General features: G+C 42.9%; 1 long non-coding RNA gene across 1 annotated transcript; it reads left to right on the forward strand.

The window, feature by feature from the left end:
• The first annotated feature begins 1,569 nt into the window (after positions 1-1,569).
• LOC144107500 (uncharacterized) lies at positions 1,570-16,114 on the forward strand. Its single transcript, XR_013309289.1, has 3 exons — positions 1,570-1,712; positions 11,583-11,637; positions 15,886-16,114. It is a non-coding gene; the product is annotated as an uncharacterized LOC144107500 (long non-coding RNA).
• Positions 16,115-16,391: the final 277 nt, after the last annotated feature.

Raw genomic sequence — 16,391 nt, forward strand, 5'->3', positions numbered from 1 at the left:
TGAAAGTGCGCGTGTTAAGAGGCGTCAAATTCGGGATGCTCTGATTACACGCCCAAACGGACAAGCGATATGTACACGTTAGACGATAAGTGTAAATGAATTAAATAAAAAGAAGGCTCAAGTGCACGAATTAATCAGAGGTATGTACATAGCAACGCATATTAGTAATGAGACGCAAGGCAAGCTTCTGACAGATTTTAAGTTTCACTGCCGTATTTTGATGTAGTTCACCAGATTAAAAGGCAGTAGTTAGGTGTCGACAGAAACAGTTCGTTTTAAATATGTGTTGGGCCTTTCATTTTATGCCGAAGAGCACCGATAAATTTGTGCGAGATTAATTTTTTAAAATTTGGTTTTAGCAGACAAAGGTAATTTTTTTTTTCACGGATGGATGTCACAGTAAGATGGGTATTCACTACCAGATACAGTTGGTCACAGGAGAAAATGATAAAAGTGCTGCAACCAAGAACGCGGTAACACAACGGCATATTTGAAATTTAGTGCCGTGACTCGGTGTTTGTAAATTTGTGACTTTTAGGGCATTGATCAGCAAAAATCAGACACTCCGTTGGAGACCCGGAGGCTTCTCCTCATAGCTAAATACTGTCGGCTAGGGTATACTTTGTCTAATAAGACTCATCACCCGCTTAGCGCCGTCGCTTCATCAAATAGGTTTTTCCTCTGCATGTAATTACGCTGAGTTCTTTCAAACTCTAACAAGTGTCAAGTCGAAATTATGCATGAAAGGAGCAGAAGTTTCATGCTCTAGCTTCTGCTATGGTGAAGCGGCAGTTCCATCGTTGCCGTCAGGGCGCTGACAATTCGATGCAGGCCCACTTAAGTTTATTCTCAGGACCCAATAATTTGCAACCTATGTTTCTTCTTTTTATTGTTACCCGGCAACTTCCCTCTGCAACAATATAACTGTTAATCCAAGTATTTATCTTTTTTTAATGCTAAAAAAAACCAAATAAATAGCACGAACTTTTTGACCGCACATTGTCATCATATACTTCACCGAAAAAAAACCCAGAAATTTGTACCCAGAAAATTATATTCACCGAAAAAAAACGATTGCTCTTTGCAAAATAGACACAGAAAAAAGTTCGCGCGATTTCCAAGAAATAAAACCGAAAACTACAACCTCTTGTCATAAATCAAACGTAGGACTGCTTTTTGCGGGTAGTGGCGGTGCAAATTTAATATGCGCGAGACCTTAATAAGTTTGTTGCAGAGTTCATCTACATGTTTTTTCGACGTTGTAGTCGATCATAGTGACCTTAGGTGCAGCCTGGAGCAGTGCGTTTAAAATGTTGCATTTTTCCGGCGCTAAGGCAATAATTATTGCGGTAGAGTTTCAGATTTGGCTGTATCAGAGCTCGTTTCAGAGCAACACTAGAACAATTTTTTTTGTGCTTTATAATTGATGATTGAAATTCAGCCTCCTATTAGAATCTCATTGGAACAATGGATTACATATTCTTACAATATTGCCTTTGACATATCCTAATGAATGTAGATATGGATACTCTCGTTTAGCATCAACCGACGTTTTCTGAATTTATGTCTCAAAATTCCGCTTAAATGCTCCTTCAAAGGGAGTAAATGTTACCAGGAAGAGGATATCGTTGACAAGGCAGCTGCCTCAGGCTCTTGATGGACTGCCTACTGCTGTTACTGCCCTTATTGTTCCTTTCTGCTGCTCCAGTGCAGTAAGTGAACCTCTTAAAACGCCGTCATTTAAGCAGGCTTTCACCGTGCGGTTGCTGCAGATGTGTGGTGCATGGTTTAGAGAAACAGTAATCCTAGTTCAGGCAATACACGAACAATAATTTGTGCACTCTTCTGGTCTCAGTCAACTGTGCGCAAGAATGGATCATACGTGCGCTCTTTGAGGAGACTTCTTCTGTTCAAACGCTTGGCCGCCAATATGTCATATCTCCTAAGCTTGCACCTAAACCCCCCTCTCCTCTCCCGCTCCCACATTCACACGGGGGGGCAAAGTCTGATAGGGATGCCACTGTTGCCAGACGATCGAGGTTCTGAGCGCGCCGACGAGGCCGCGTCTGCGCTGGCTTACGCGCCCAGTTTCTTCGAAGTGCATCTTATTCTGATATGACTCACAAGGCGTTTGCCTCTTTACATAACTGCGCCTGTTTCGGTTCTCAACCGGTTTTACTGGTATCAAGCGGTCCCCTCCCTCCCCCTCTTTGTTCCCTGATTCAAGACGCCTCGCAGCATTTCTTTTTCTGACTGAGAGACTCCTCGGTATGACGCATATTTTGTCCTTCAGACCAGAAAAACGTGCGCTCATCACATAGGCCGGAAGAGCTCTATTTCCTCAAAGTACTTGGTGTTCTCATATGGCTCACAAGGCGTTGCCTCCCACCCTATTGCGAAGTTTCCAGGTGTACGAAGAAATAACTGCCAATCGAGGGAGCTTTTGTGCTGGCCGAGAAAAAGGCCACCATCCCCGAGGGGGCCTGGCGCACCTGCGCCAGAGCACGAAGACGTCAGGTTTTGGTGACGTGTACAACCCCCCCCCCCCCCCCCCACTATTCGGGAGGGGTGGATTTCTCTCTCCTCTGAATGCCGCTTAAAGGTGCAGTGAATAGAGTCAAGAGGGTCGGTCATGCCAAAACAGTTAGCTTTGCTAGCCCTTTTTTTTTTTGCTGCTTTAATACTCCACGAACTTCCTCAACAATGCCATCTTCCTGTGATTTTGATCGATCGCCCTTCATCTCATGCTATCAATGCATTTTAATAAAATTGGCTCCTAAGCTCAATTAGCATGCCGCTTTGGAAGAACTGGAGTAACAAGAAGAAAATAGTGCCAGCCCTTAAACGATATGAAGAGTAATGGTAGCGTCCCTCAAAATAAGCGGACACCGTCTTTTCTGACCCCTGATTCGAGCGGCTTCCACCAACTTCAGCCTGTGACTCAATGACAATGATCAGACTTAAAATTTGAAGCTCCAATTAACATGCATTAAACATAGCCGTTAAAGTTAGTGATTTGGAGGCTTCGGAGATGAGCGACCGGTTTATAGCGCCGGACAAAGCGTGAAAAACGTTCATTCCTGTTGGCTGCGACACGTGCTACAATTTTTATCATCAGAAAAAAAGCTCGCCACCGTTTGGAAGAAGTTGAAGTAGCGAGCGTCAGCTGTTTGGTTTACTAGACGAAGAAAGTGCAGAAGAACGCGCCCGTTGCCGAGTTAACACCCCCTCGAGGGGGGGGGGGGGGGGGAGAATCAAGGTAGGCTTAGAATTCGGCTTGCGCTGCGATATGATAGCGCTTCAATTAGTAACTGCATGTATTCAGTTTTTACCTAATATTTCATTGTGGTTTTATTTTCATACCAAAATTCATAAGGTTTTTATTTGCCTACCAAATTCGGTACACTAATGTCCCCGGATGGGTGCCCCTTGTTGTCGGAGTATATATAGTGGAACGAATGTATACACATATGACGGTCCCATTACGGTACAGTCTTCCTCCCGTTAAAGCATATTTCTTGGAGGGAAGAGGGATAGGAGGGCACAACAACGTTTATTGGCCGCCATCTTGGCGGCCACATAGTTCAACCTATATCCACCTTATTGGACCACGACATCGCCATAGACGCGCGGCAGGTGGTTGTTTCTACAATGCTATTGTAGACGGCACTAGAAGTCTCAATGCGGGATGTGTTGCTTTCTAATTGCTGCCACAGATGGCGCTGTGATCTCAGTGACAACGGGGAGTAAGGAGGTTAGCTTTGGGACCACATGGCAATACATGAAATCATTGGGTACAGGGTGATATGGGATGGGCGTCTTTCGAGAGCAGAGAGGCTAGCAGTAAGATAGCATTTGAGGAACGATTGAGAAAAATGGGGAAAAAGCAGTGGGCTAGGAAAGTTTTCAGATATCTGTACTTAAAGAATGTTGACACGAAATGGAGAAAGCGAACTAGAAAATTTACAATCAAATATCTGGACAGCAGTAAGAGGGAAATCAGCAATTATAGGTTAAGAAAAAGGTTAAAGAAACAGAGAATTCTGTGGAAAACAGTTTAAGAAATCGGCACTGGAAACATACAGGACAGAAAATTGCCAAAAAAAATATCTATGGTAATTGTAGGGGAAGCTCTTTGTTGTTTGTGGCCAGGACTGGAGTTTTTGGACTAAGACGTATAGAGTCTGGTACCACGAGTTAGACGCGTTGTGCATTACGTGCGGAGAGGAGGAGGAAACGGCTGAACACTTGATACTTTTCTGTAAAGGGCTTCACCCTACAGTGGAAAGCAGCAGGGCTCACTTACCCAATGCATTAGGGTTTGTGGATAGTGAAGGTAAAGTAGATTTTAAGAGGGTAGAAGTAACCAAGCGAAGGTTATACGATTGGTTGCTAAAAGCAAGACAGGAGTAAAATTTCACAAGACATGGCTAGGTGGCTTCAGCCACCACCCGATTTAAAGGGTTCAGCCGTATTCATCCATCCATCCTTCCATCCGATAGCAGAACCCACGAAATCTCGAAACGTGATGAGTAAGAGCTCACGCTGATAAAAGATTTAGACAAGCTCTCGCAATTCACTGCATTCAGATCCAGGCCAATTTCCTTTCCATAGCGACGCTGGTTATTTTGGGTTCACTTTATTGTTATTTATTTTCTCGCTATAGAAAGTGACCAAACTTATTAGGGCGTAACACAGTTGCGAAGCCTGGTCACCCAAAATGGCACATTCAGTTTTGAAGCGAGAAACGAAACGATGCAGAACAAAACCTTCAGTCATTAAGACCAGAATTGTAAGTGGGCAGAAATATGCTGCTCGGGTACTCACCAATGGTTTTGTAAAATGTATGCAAAATGAATTACCGGCGGTTTTAAAACATGATGAGGGTCTTGATATGGGCGAGTAATATTTTTAATGATCGAAGGCTGAATGCTTAAAATTATGCAAAAAAATTTCGCGATAAACAAAAACGTAAAATCAGCTAACAAGTGGTCTTCCCTGAACGAGCTACACTTCTTGCCTGTTATGTCGCTTAGATCTACTTCTAAGCTTTACCGTAAATTTTGCTTGTTTTGTTCTTCCTTCTTTTGCGTTGTATTCTGCTGTCTTTTTTTCAATATGTTCAAGAAATCTTAAACATGTTAATGTGTCCCCCATATTAAAAGCCTTGGGGTGTAAAGGAGAAAAAATGAAATTCTGAAAGAAATATCAGTAGGTATAAAGTTTACGAGAAGCAGCGATGACTTAGCAGTCTGTTCAAATCAATGGATTGGTGTTCGAATCACAGGTCCATTTAAATGGTCCACCGGGTAAAAATATTAGAGCGTTTGTGGTCATTCACTGCTGGCCTGCTTCAGTTCCTAAGGCCGGCGACCTCAGCCAAAAACGCACCCTGTCACAAGAACTGGATTTCGACCCCTGATTACTTACACACCACATAAATCTCGGCCCCACTCGCCTAGCAACTGCGAAGCCACTGAAGAACGCTGCAGTCAGAAGTGCTATGCACTGGAGGGTGCTAAAAATCTGTCTTCATGCAGGCGGACTCAGGAAATGAACCTGGAAACGCTGAACTCTAGAGCCTTATCCAAAGACGTTAGAATCTTGGCTGTTTGAACAACAAGATGGTACTAAATGGTTGGTCATTGGACTAAGCGAAAAGGACAGTTGAAACATATACAGAGGTAGAGGGCTTCCATGCATTATGCTATCAGGGGTTTATGAAGCGACTAGCCATAGGAAGGAGATTTTTGAACAACCAGGGTATAGCTGGCTGCATAGTTCATTTCTATACCATTAATTAGAGGGTGGTAATTGCAATATCAGGCATGAAAAACGGTACAAATTTAAGGTGGTACTTCCCAGTTGCCCGCGTCAGTACTGATGACCAGATAGTCGTAAGAGTCTGAAGACAATTGCGACCGACAGCGAGTAAGGTTTAAACATAGCACACTGTTGATAGGTGACATCGATGCCAACGTAGGTAAGAAGTAGCAGGATACCAGGCAATGGGTGACTCTGCTGTAGCTTCTAGAAATAGCAATCAGGAATTATTGGCAGAGGTTTCAGAATGTATAATTTACAGATAAAGACCTTCTGCCGCAAACAGATGTGCCAGACGCGCACATCGAAAAACTCGAACGGCGAGGATAAATATGGAAATTACTTCATACTGTGCGCACATCCTGACATCATGAAATATATGTAGGTACTAGGCGAGCTGAGACGTAATGACATTAGGATGGTAAGATCTAAAACTAGCCGGCATATTCACAGAGAACGGAAAAAACCTGTAATCAAGGAACCCATCAACAAGTTATCGGAAAGAAGGAAAATTGAGGAATCTAGTATATCGGTATAGAACAGATATTCTGATTTACCCGAGCATTACCATCTTATTCTTCAAGCAATGAATGACAATGCCAGAGATATCATTAGGAAGTGCGCAAAAAAAAAATGGTGAATAGGACGGAAAGGATGCCGGTAAGCTATTTCAGTGACAAAAGTTCTGATCAAAAAATGTTGAAGTGTGAAAGCCTTTAATGTCACAGAGAGGATAGGGCACAGAGAGTTAATCAATTGGAGGTAAAGAAAGGGGCATAACTAAATATAATATGTACTGAGTGGAGGATGCTCTAAACACTGGAGGTAGACGAAGAGCTTTCAAGAAAAAAAATTGGCTGTGGCTTAGCACTGGTTGAACCTGGAGTTACGCGATCGCTACAGCTGGCCGAGTGGAACTTGGTCACGTGACCAACCACGTGACGAACCACGTGATCAGCCACGACGCCGCGCCGCCGGCAGCTGTTCCACACCACGTGACCAATCACGCGACAGCGTGGCGGTGCAGCAACAGGATGGCGCACCGCCACAGGGTTGCGCGGCGCCACGCTGAAGGCTCGAAATGCTACCGTAATGGAGCTATCGCTAAAAAACTAGAGCAAAATGAGATATGCATGCTTAGAGACAAGAAGAACAATGGCATCCTTACAGCAAAATTCTCGGCCAGTGGGGTCCAGCGTCCCGGCGCCATACCCGATTATGGAACCAGTATGGATGGCGCTGTAGGCTGGGGCGCGGCCTATTAGGACGCTTTGCACCATCCCGTACTGGTTGCAGAACGAAAAAAAACGACGACGTGGGCTAAAAACTATCAAATACAACGAAATAATTCGCGTACAATGAAAACGTAAACAAGAAAACATACGGAAAGAAATCAGGTGACGGCAGGGCTTTCACCAGCAACCTAAAACAATCGGAGTAAAACGCTAACCACTGTACCAAGGGGACAATTTTTTTCTCTGTCCCCTTCAAGCGCCATGGTTAAACCTGCTGAAAGGAAAAAAATCTTCTTTTGAATAAATAACGAGCATTACACTAAGTAGAAGTGGTGTGAAAAAAATTACGCAAAAAATATTCATATTTAAGCGTATTTTACTCGCGTCCACATTTGTGAACATAGCGTCATAAATCTGATACATGAACATAAACACTGCTGCATTTGCTTGCCTTTTCTAACTGATCGTTGAACATGAATAAATGTTTAGCTCCGCAGAAATATACAGTTCATAGAACTATTCTGCAGTTCATGACTTATCAACAGATAAAAACAGATAAAACCAGTAATTCTGTGACAACAGGCAGATGAATATTCGGTATTTCCAGCCCCGAACGCGGCTTTTAGATGTGCAGCCTTCACGTCGGCACCGTTGTGTAGTTAATGTGTTCAGAAACTGGGGCCAATTGTTGCTTCCATCATATGTAACGCTTCAAGTCCGGCTGCATCGAAAGGGTCTCGACTGATCTGAGCACAGGTGGTGAAGGCGAGAGAGATAGCATTTTGCGGCCAGCTTTACACATGGTTTTTCAAAAATGAGAAATCTTTTTTAAAGGTCGCAGTTTGACCACTTCATGTCAGAGACCTGAAACAAACTGTCCCCTCGCTCTACGCTCTCGAACCCCCTCTGTGATGCGAAAGCCTTGAGGGTAAAATAAATTAAATGAAATGAATGTGCTGATTATTGTTTTGTAGCCTTGCAGCTTAGCGGCCAGCTCTGAATTGACCATGGTGTAAGGGCGCGAATTCACCTTTTCCTTCCTTCCTTGTGCTGTGCTGCAAATTTGTATTTTTCTATGTCTTGGGATTCATACATAATGCAATGATTCACGCTAAGAATTGCAGCGAAATTTTTAAAACGATATAGAAAAAATGTTCTGACCGTCACTGAAATTGGTTGCTTCCTTCGAATCCATGCTTTCTACAATCTGGCACAAATGGTCTCAGATCTTTTTTCGAATATTGTTAGGGGCCTAAGACCCTCCCAGACCTTCCTGATTATAAGCACTGGTCATAGCACGCTGTGTTTGTCGGCAGCGGGTCAGCTAAGTGGCGGTTCTTTGCGACCACCTGCGGGTCTTCATTGCTTGATCGGCCGCACTTTGGAAGTGTTTCTCCATCGGCTATTTTCATGAAAAACGCTTCAGCGCTGGAGTCGTCCAACGTTCTCTTTGTACAAGCATAGTTTTCAGTACCCGTAAGGAGTAAGTCCATTTCGTACCATGCGTGCACAAGAAAACGGCGCATTCTGAGGAGAAAATGCCACTTCGATATTTTCAGCATTCAGGCGCCATGTCCACATTTGTGGACAAGCCACTCTGAACATCTACTGAAGCACTTTTTCTTCGTCGGGGACGATGAAAATTGGTATTTTGTTTCTATTTTAACGTATCGACACACTCCGAGCCCTAAATTGCATCATTCACGATCATTTGTAAAAATAGAATGCCAAAACCAAAGCTATTTACTCGTGCCGCCTTAACGGTGTAATGCTTTTTTTTTTTTACAAACGAATTTCGCTCTGGCTGTAAGAGATGGCGCCACAAACTTGACAAGGAGGGTCAAAATGGTAATAATAGAAATAATTGGTTTATGGGGAAAGGCAATGGCGCAGTATCTGTATCATATATTGGCGGACACCTGAACCGCGCCGTAACGGAAGGGATAAAGGAGGGAGTGTAAGAAGAAAGGAATAAAGAGATGCCGTGGAGGGCTCTGAAATAATTTCGACCACCTGGGGATCTCTAACGCGCACTGACATCGCACAGCACATGGGGGCTTAGCGTTTTGTCTGCATAAAAGCGCAGCCGCCGCGGTGCGGTGCGAACCCGGGTCCTCCTGGTCAAAATGATAAGAGCATGGTATTCAAAGGTGCAAATTCGCCTTGCTTACGAAATATGAGGAGGCTCAGGTCTCGTCCACATATGTGGACCCAGCGCCTGATGGGGCTGTTGCACGAAAGTGCACCAACCCTGACAGGCTTCAAGCCGCACTTAAAGAAGTATAGACAACTAATTTTGGTGACTATTTTTCTTCTCCACAATAATGCTGAAGACACTACTATGCACGAGTCAGCATGTGGTATTCGCTGTGGTACCGCTAAATCGTTTATAATCAAATTTTTCTTTCATGGTGTTACGGTTTCAACAGTCGAATGATGGCTTTGACATCAACGTGTGGTTATATGTCGCGAGAGGCATAGAAAAATGCAATGTAATCGCTGCTTCATCGCTTTAAATCATTACAGGGCTGAAGCCAGCCTTCCTCAAGAAGCGGAATGACAGCGAATCTAAAAGCAGCAATTATACTGCAATTTTTTCATGCCTCACTTGACGTATAACCACACGTTGACGTCAAAGCTATCGTTCAGGTGTTGAAACTGAAACAGCATGACAGAAAATATTGATAATATAATATTTAGTGGTCGCAGCTGCATGCAACGTGGTAGTCCACGAAACTAATGTCTTACGCATCTTTCCAAACAGGAAGACACGCACACAAAAGATAGGTGCCCCTACCCCTTTAACCTTTTCGCATTCACCAACCCGCCATACACACTCACACCAGCATCCTGCTTTCACTTTGCTCGCATAAAAAAATTTCGGGAGACACACGCACGTATCGAGTAAAGGCAGCCAGGTAGCAGGTCGATGCTGCGCAGCACATGCCCTCCGCAGCATAGCACACGGCTCTCTGAATAGAGACTTTGATGAACGTGGCGGCTGTGCGCGGCGATCTGTCACGCGGCTCTTCCACGTGATAAACACTCATATGAGCACTAAAATGTATTCTATGTTTTTCTTAGTGGCGAATGCCTATCCTACGATTTTGTTCGCTGTCGTTAGCGTTAAGTTACACTTTGCGTGGCGCATGAGGATGATCGTACTCTAAGGGCAACAGCGCGCATGCTGTGTGTGAAGTAAACTGCAGGTGGCTCCGTGTGGCGCAGCTCAAAGTCAGTTCTAATTTAACTGTCTAAGGTTCTTCCAAATCGCTAAAGCTTTTTTTTATTTGTTGCACCCTTGGGCGGACAGACGTTTTTAGAGCGACGTGTAAAGTGGATGGATATTATATGTCTCGAAGAAAAGTGAAAATGTTTTATTGCCTTTTGCGTACTGTTTTTATTGTAACGCTGTATAAATTTGTAAAAAATTAATGCATTGACCAAGGAGTTTTGCTCACAATACAGCCACTGCTCTAACTCTTTCCTTCCACATAGAACACTCTTTTCATATACCAGACTGAAGTACTTTTTTTTTATTCAAGCAAAGAGCTGTTGACATCATTGATGTAGCCACAGACGAAGAATACGCTGTACTGATAGATTTTTTATCATTACCTTCTTCGGCACTGCACAGCGGCACAAGATAAAAGCACCTGCCGAATAGTTTGAAAAGGTTTGGTCCTTAAAGTCCATCCGTCTTGTATAGTGCACAAGTATCACAACAGGAGCACCGATAAAGGACAAGCAATCCATATCCAGGAGTGTACAGTGTTATAACGGAAGCTTCAACGCAGGCTACACATTGAGCAATGCGTAATAAGCAGGGTTACGACACACCCATGCTTTATCCCAGGCCCACTCAGACTTCGCTCTTGAGACGTTTGTTTACTGCAGGAGTACGTGGCAATGTCTGCTATTGTTGATAAGATCTCACTTTTCCTCTTTGTGTGATGATTCGGTCTGATTAAAATCCGTGGGCGATTGCTAGGAAAAGAGAAGGGTGTCTCTTGGTCGTATCCAGTGCTGTAAAATCGCCTCCACACTGCTTACTCCACACAGATACGATATCAGAGCAATACTGCAGGAAGCGTTCCCTGATGTATCTTTTTCAGGATGTCCTTGAACGGCAGTTAGGTTTTTGCATATCTCACGCAGACCACATTCACTGCAGCTGCATGCGCCTGCAGCGCACAGCCCTTGGGGACTTGAACATAGTGTAGTTTTCAGTGACCACCCTGCTTTTTTAATGACCGGCGGGCGCACAAACATTGACTCAGCGTAGTAGGCTTTCATCACTATTGGTGACACTTCCTCGGATGCCTGTAGCGCTGAATGGCAGCACCTATTTCGTAAACATTGTATTAGCTTCCATCTTTTTTTCTTTCTTGCGAACTATCACTGTTAGACTACCTATGTGTCCTCGAAATAAAGCACACCTGTGGGTCCAGTTTCCTTACCTCTAAAATTATTACCTTAATATGATTAAAATCTCACAAAATATTTGTTCGATTGCCATTTCAGGCCAATGCTGTCTCCAGGAAAAGGATACTTCGCTCACGGACACTGCCTCAGATATGTGCGACTGCGCTTATTTCGCCTATTTTTAAATATATATTACGATTGCTAAGCGACACGCCCTGCAACAAAGTATACTGGTATTAGGCGCATGATTGCCTCAATTGCTTATGTAACATAAAGTTCAACACAACACACTACTACAATGTAGAAAGCGAAAAAGGACAAAATTTCGCAGAAATATATTCTCGTTATTTTCCAGAAATCATTTAAATGAGCTGTAAAACACACCGCCGCAAACATAATGTGGTGTCGTGAACCGACATTCTGAACATAATTGAAGAACTGCTCGAGAAGCCAAAACGCACTTACCTACCTGAACATTGGCCCATACCGTGCGATACTGCGTATTTCTTCTGATTCCGCGGCGGGCTTTTAATATTATTTGAGGCTTAATTAAAAACTGTCGCAGAAACGCCTGCACGCTGGATGTGTGCGGACGATCACACTAGACAGCACTTGGGTGGCGAGTGTCAAATCCCGGAACCGAAGGGTTTCCGGTGGCCTTCCTTACCTTCATTTGTCACCGAAGGTGTGGATACCGTGTATTTGTGCACTCGCAACGGGTGTGCTAAGTTTGGCACCAGATGTGAGGACAGAAGACGACACTAGACGAACGGGACACGGTAGACAAAGTGAGTGGCAGTTACAAATGGAACCTTCTTGTTAACTGACAGTCTCTGGCGCCATTTGGATATCGTCTTTAAAATCTTTCATACATTTGCTCTGCGCCGCGGGTGTTTCTGAAGGCTGTTAAGACAAAAACATGAAAAATAATGCATAAAAGTTTTTTTCACACACGTTCAGTGCCATTTCTTCCTAAAAATTGGAAGGGTCGAGAACAAACAAAATTAACAAACTTTTATTTAACAGTAATTCTATTTCAGTAAAGTAAGGACGAAATGGAGATTACAATGACAGCAGTGTGGCGACATCCCATACAAGAGATCCTGAGAAAATGGGTCACAAATATCAGCCAAAAATTACAGGAGACACTTCTGCTCCGCCTTAAGGCTTCGATGCGATAGCGTTAATAGGTTAATAACCATATGTGGCGGAACGGTCATTCTGGACTTTACATTCTTTGATCCCTGTGAGCCATCGTATCATTCCTGGCGCAGTGGTGCAGCGGTTGAGCTATGTGTCTCTGCCCTGCCATGACAGATGCTGCCACCGGTGGCGCTTGGGCGACCCAGGTTGCTGTTCTCGAGCAACTTCTGACGAAACATCATTAAGTTAACTGCCACCCCACTTGGTGGTCAGCTTGCTCACATTGCGGTGGCCAGATTGTGATGGAGCTACAAGGTCACACTGTTGCTTCTTCGAGCATTTCTCGCTTACAACGCCGAAGACCCCTTAGCGAAAAAAGGCTGTGCTAAAATTTCATTTCGTATTAACTTTGCATTTTTTTGTTCCTATGCTTAAATTGCCATACGAATGCTTTCTAAATATGACAGGAGTACTATTTTGAACATTCTTACAAATGCATCAATAATGCATTTTCTGTCCGCTTAGTATATTTAGTAAGCATTAGAAATATACTAAAATACACATTAAATACATTAAAAATATACTAGAAATATACAATTATTGCATTCAAAATATGCACAAAATATACACTAAATACATTAAAAGTATACAAAAATATACACTAAATGCAGTACACTACATAACAATACACTAAAATATATAATTAAACATATTCACTCCGGATCGGCTTAATAAAGGTGTGCTATTCGGATTTACCTGATAAAACTGATGAAAGTTGTCATGAACAGAATTAAGTAATGAATGAACTGGTTGTAAGCATCAGAAGACAGACAATCCGAGAGAAAACGCGTTGCCATCAGGAAGTCTATGCCAATGCAAGGTCACGTGAAGGGACCTGAACGGAAAAATGTTGCCGCGCAAGAAATGCCGACGGAAACTGACGTCAGCGAACGGGAACTGCTCCGAGAAGCGTGATACTTGGCTTTTATATGCCCCTCGAGAGGAGACGCATTATCTCGCCCGGTGAGGCGCTATTTGCGCTAAGACTGTGGGCCCCCAAATTGTCGCGCAAGCGTCAGAGTGCTCCAGTTCGAATCTGTGGTCTGTCTAGAACTGAATCGTTAGTAGTAACTTGTGTCAGGCATCGGTCAGGAGTCGAACAGTCAACCTACAAATACATGGGCATCTATGGGTGCCGGTGAGACTTGCCGGTCGGGGTCCTTTTCGCTTGCATGTTCGGGTCCGGAGGCAAGCATGACGCCATTGCCGTTGCAATGCTATCACGCTGTCCACACGTAATTTAAATAGGTGGTGATTGCCTTTCTGCTAGAAGTTAACATACACGAATTGATGACAGAAGAGGGAGAGTTTTCACTGTTCCCGGAAACGTAATTTCGAGCACTAGGTTGTTCCACGGCAGCTTGAAGTGTGCTGCAAATATGCTGACGCGGGCTACCCATTTGTTAGAATTGAAGCATACTACGCACGAATTAATTTCGTATTTACGAAAGTACACTTTATATGCATTGCCAACATGTCATTTCCCGAAACGCGACTACGAGCAGTAACTGTTCAACGGCAGCTTGAAGTGAGCTGCAAATACTTTTACGCGGACAGCTCATTCGTTACAATTGAAGTGTGCTTTAGACAAATTATTGCCGTATCTGCACAAGTACACTTTCAATACATTGCCAACACGCAAAAGCCATCTCGCGAAACGCGATTCCGAGCACTACATTGTTCCACGGCAGCTAAAAGTGTGCTTCAAATATGTTTAAAATGACTGCTCGTTTTTTAAAATTGAAGTATACTTGAGATGAATTTATTTCATATTTCCGGAAGTACACTTTTAACACATTGACAAGATGCTAAAACCACATGCATATTTTTTCACGTGTTTGAAACGTACTCAATACACGCATTAAGTGACGTATTCTTCGAACGAATTAATTTAACATTTTCGAAAGTACACTTGTAATATATTGACAAGTTGCTAAAACACATACTCATTTTTTCACGTGTTTTAAACGTCCTCGAAACATGCTTTAAATTACGTATACTTCAAACGAATTAATTTCATATTTACGAAAGTACACATTAAATATATTGACAAGATGCTAAAACCTCATTCATATTTTTTCACCTGTTTGAAACTTGCTCGAAAGTTGTTTTTTGTGATGCATACTACGAATTATTTTAATTTTTTCGAAAGTACACTTTTAATATATTGATAAGATGGTAAAAGCGCGGTCATAATTTTTCACGTATTTGAAACGTGCTCCAAGCATGCTTTAAGTGACGTTTTTTTGGCAAAGTTTAAGAATATACTTCGAATACCAAGCATAACATTTCAAGAACCTATTTCCGGCATATTTTCAGTGCATTCATGAATGCAAAATATGTTTAAAATACATTATAAATATTCCGAAGTATATTCCAAACGTATTAGTTTTCGCTAAGGGACGAAGGGGGATTTTCTATGGAAATAGAGCCTTGACGCGCTTGCGTTAGAATATATGGGAGGTATAGGGCCTACCCTGGCCCTTCAGGAAACGCAACCCGCAGAAGCATTCTTATCTCTTAATATAGAACTCCAACGTGATGTACGCCTTATCTGCGGTCCTGCAGCCCGGCGCACTCAGTGAGCAGCGCAACAATGACTTCGAAGCCAAAGCTTATTGTCTCACGCAAAAAAACAAGGGCTAAAATGCAATAACGAAAGGTAAAAGTGAGCCTGGTGGGACATATTGGCTACACTACATTGCATGATCGCCTCTAAATGTTTTTTAGTAAGTAACTGGCACAACATTCCTGGCCAAACTACCTATCAGGTGTTGCAGGAGCGCAAGAAAAGTCATACACATGAAAGTGAAACGGAATAGAGAATGTTCAATAGTATATCTCACTTGTATAGGAAAAAAGATGCTGTGCAGCTTTCCAATGCATTAAGCCTGATAGCCGCATTTTTCGCATTAATTTGGTACTCGCATATATAGCTCTGATTACTGAGAAATGGGAATAAAATATTGTGCAAGAAAAATTAGTTTTTTTGCGTACACAGTCCCGCTCTATTACATTTATTCATGCAATAAATTAGGCGGCCGTCCCTACAGAGTCTTTTAAATCTGCCGTTGTATATATTCAGGTGCAGGGAAACGAACGGATTCGAGAGTATATCTGCCAGTGAAACCTTTCAAACGACTGCAAAGGTTAGCAGAGAAAAAGGTCTGATTTTAGACGGCCTTGTTTTTCCATACAGTGTAACCCGAGAGGACATAAATGGTTATGCCCACCAGGATGCCTGTGCTTCAGGGTCTCATATGCACGCCAGAGGGGGACTTGTCTCGACCCTGGCATTCCCCTTCCTCGCGGCTACCTTCCAGCGAGCATGAAGCCTCCTGTGCAACAAATACAAAAAGCGTAGTGCACGGACTACCTGAGTTTTTCAGGTTTTGTTCGAGAAGCAAATAAACTTTAATGGCAAAGAAGATTGAGATTCTCATGCGGTTTGTACTCTATAGTTTTTGTTTCCTTTCGAAAATGTTTTAACATTGCAAGACTAGTACTTGTACACTCTCTTTTCTCATTAAAATGTATTATTTGCCATGTCACAGGATTGAAAACAACAGAATTGACCGCCCAAGAAAAAAAAACGTGATAAAGACGAATGCTTATCAATAACCCTAAATAGGTCGGTACCAATGATAGGCATCGTATGTCAGAAAGCCAAAGTATGAATTTGTAACAATGTGTAATTGCAAACGT

Source organism: Amblyomma americanum, chromosome 10, assembly GCF_052857255.1.
Source record: "Amblyomma americanum isolate KBUSLIRL-KWMA chromosome 10, ASM5285725v1, whole genome shotgun sequence".
Classification (NCBI taxonomy): domain Eukaryota; kingdom Metazoa; phylum Arthropoda; class Arachnida; order Ixodida; family Ixodidae; genus Amblyomma; species Amblyomma americanum.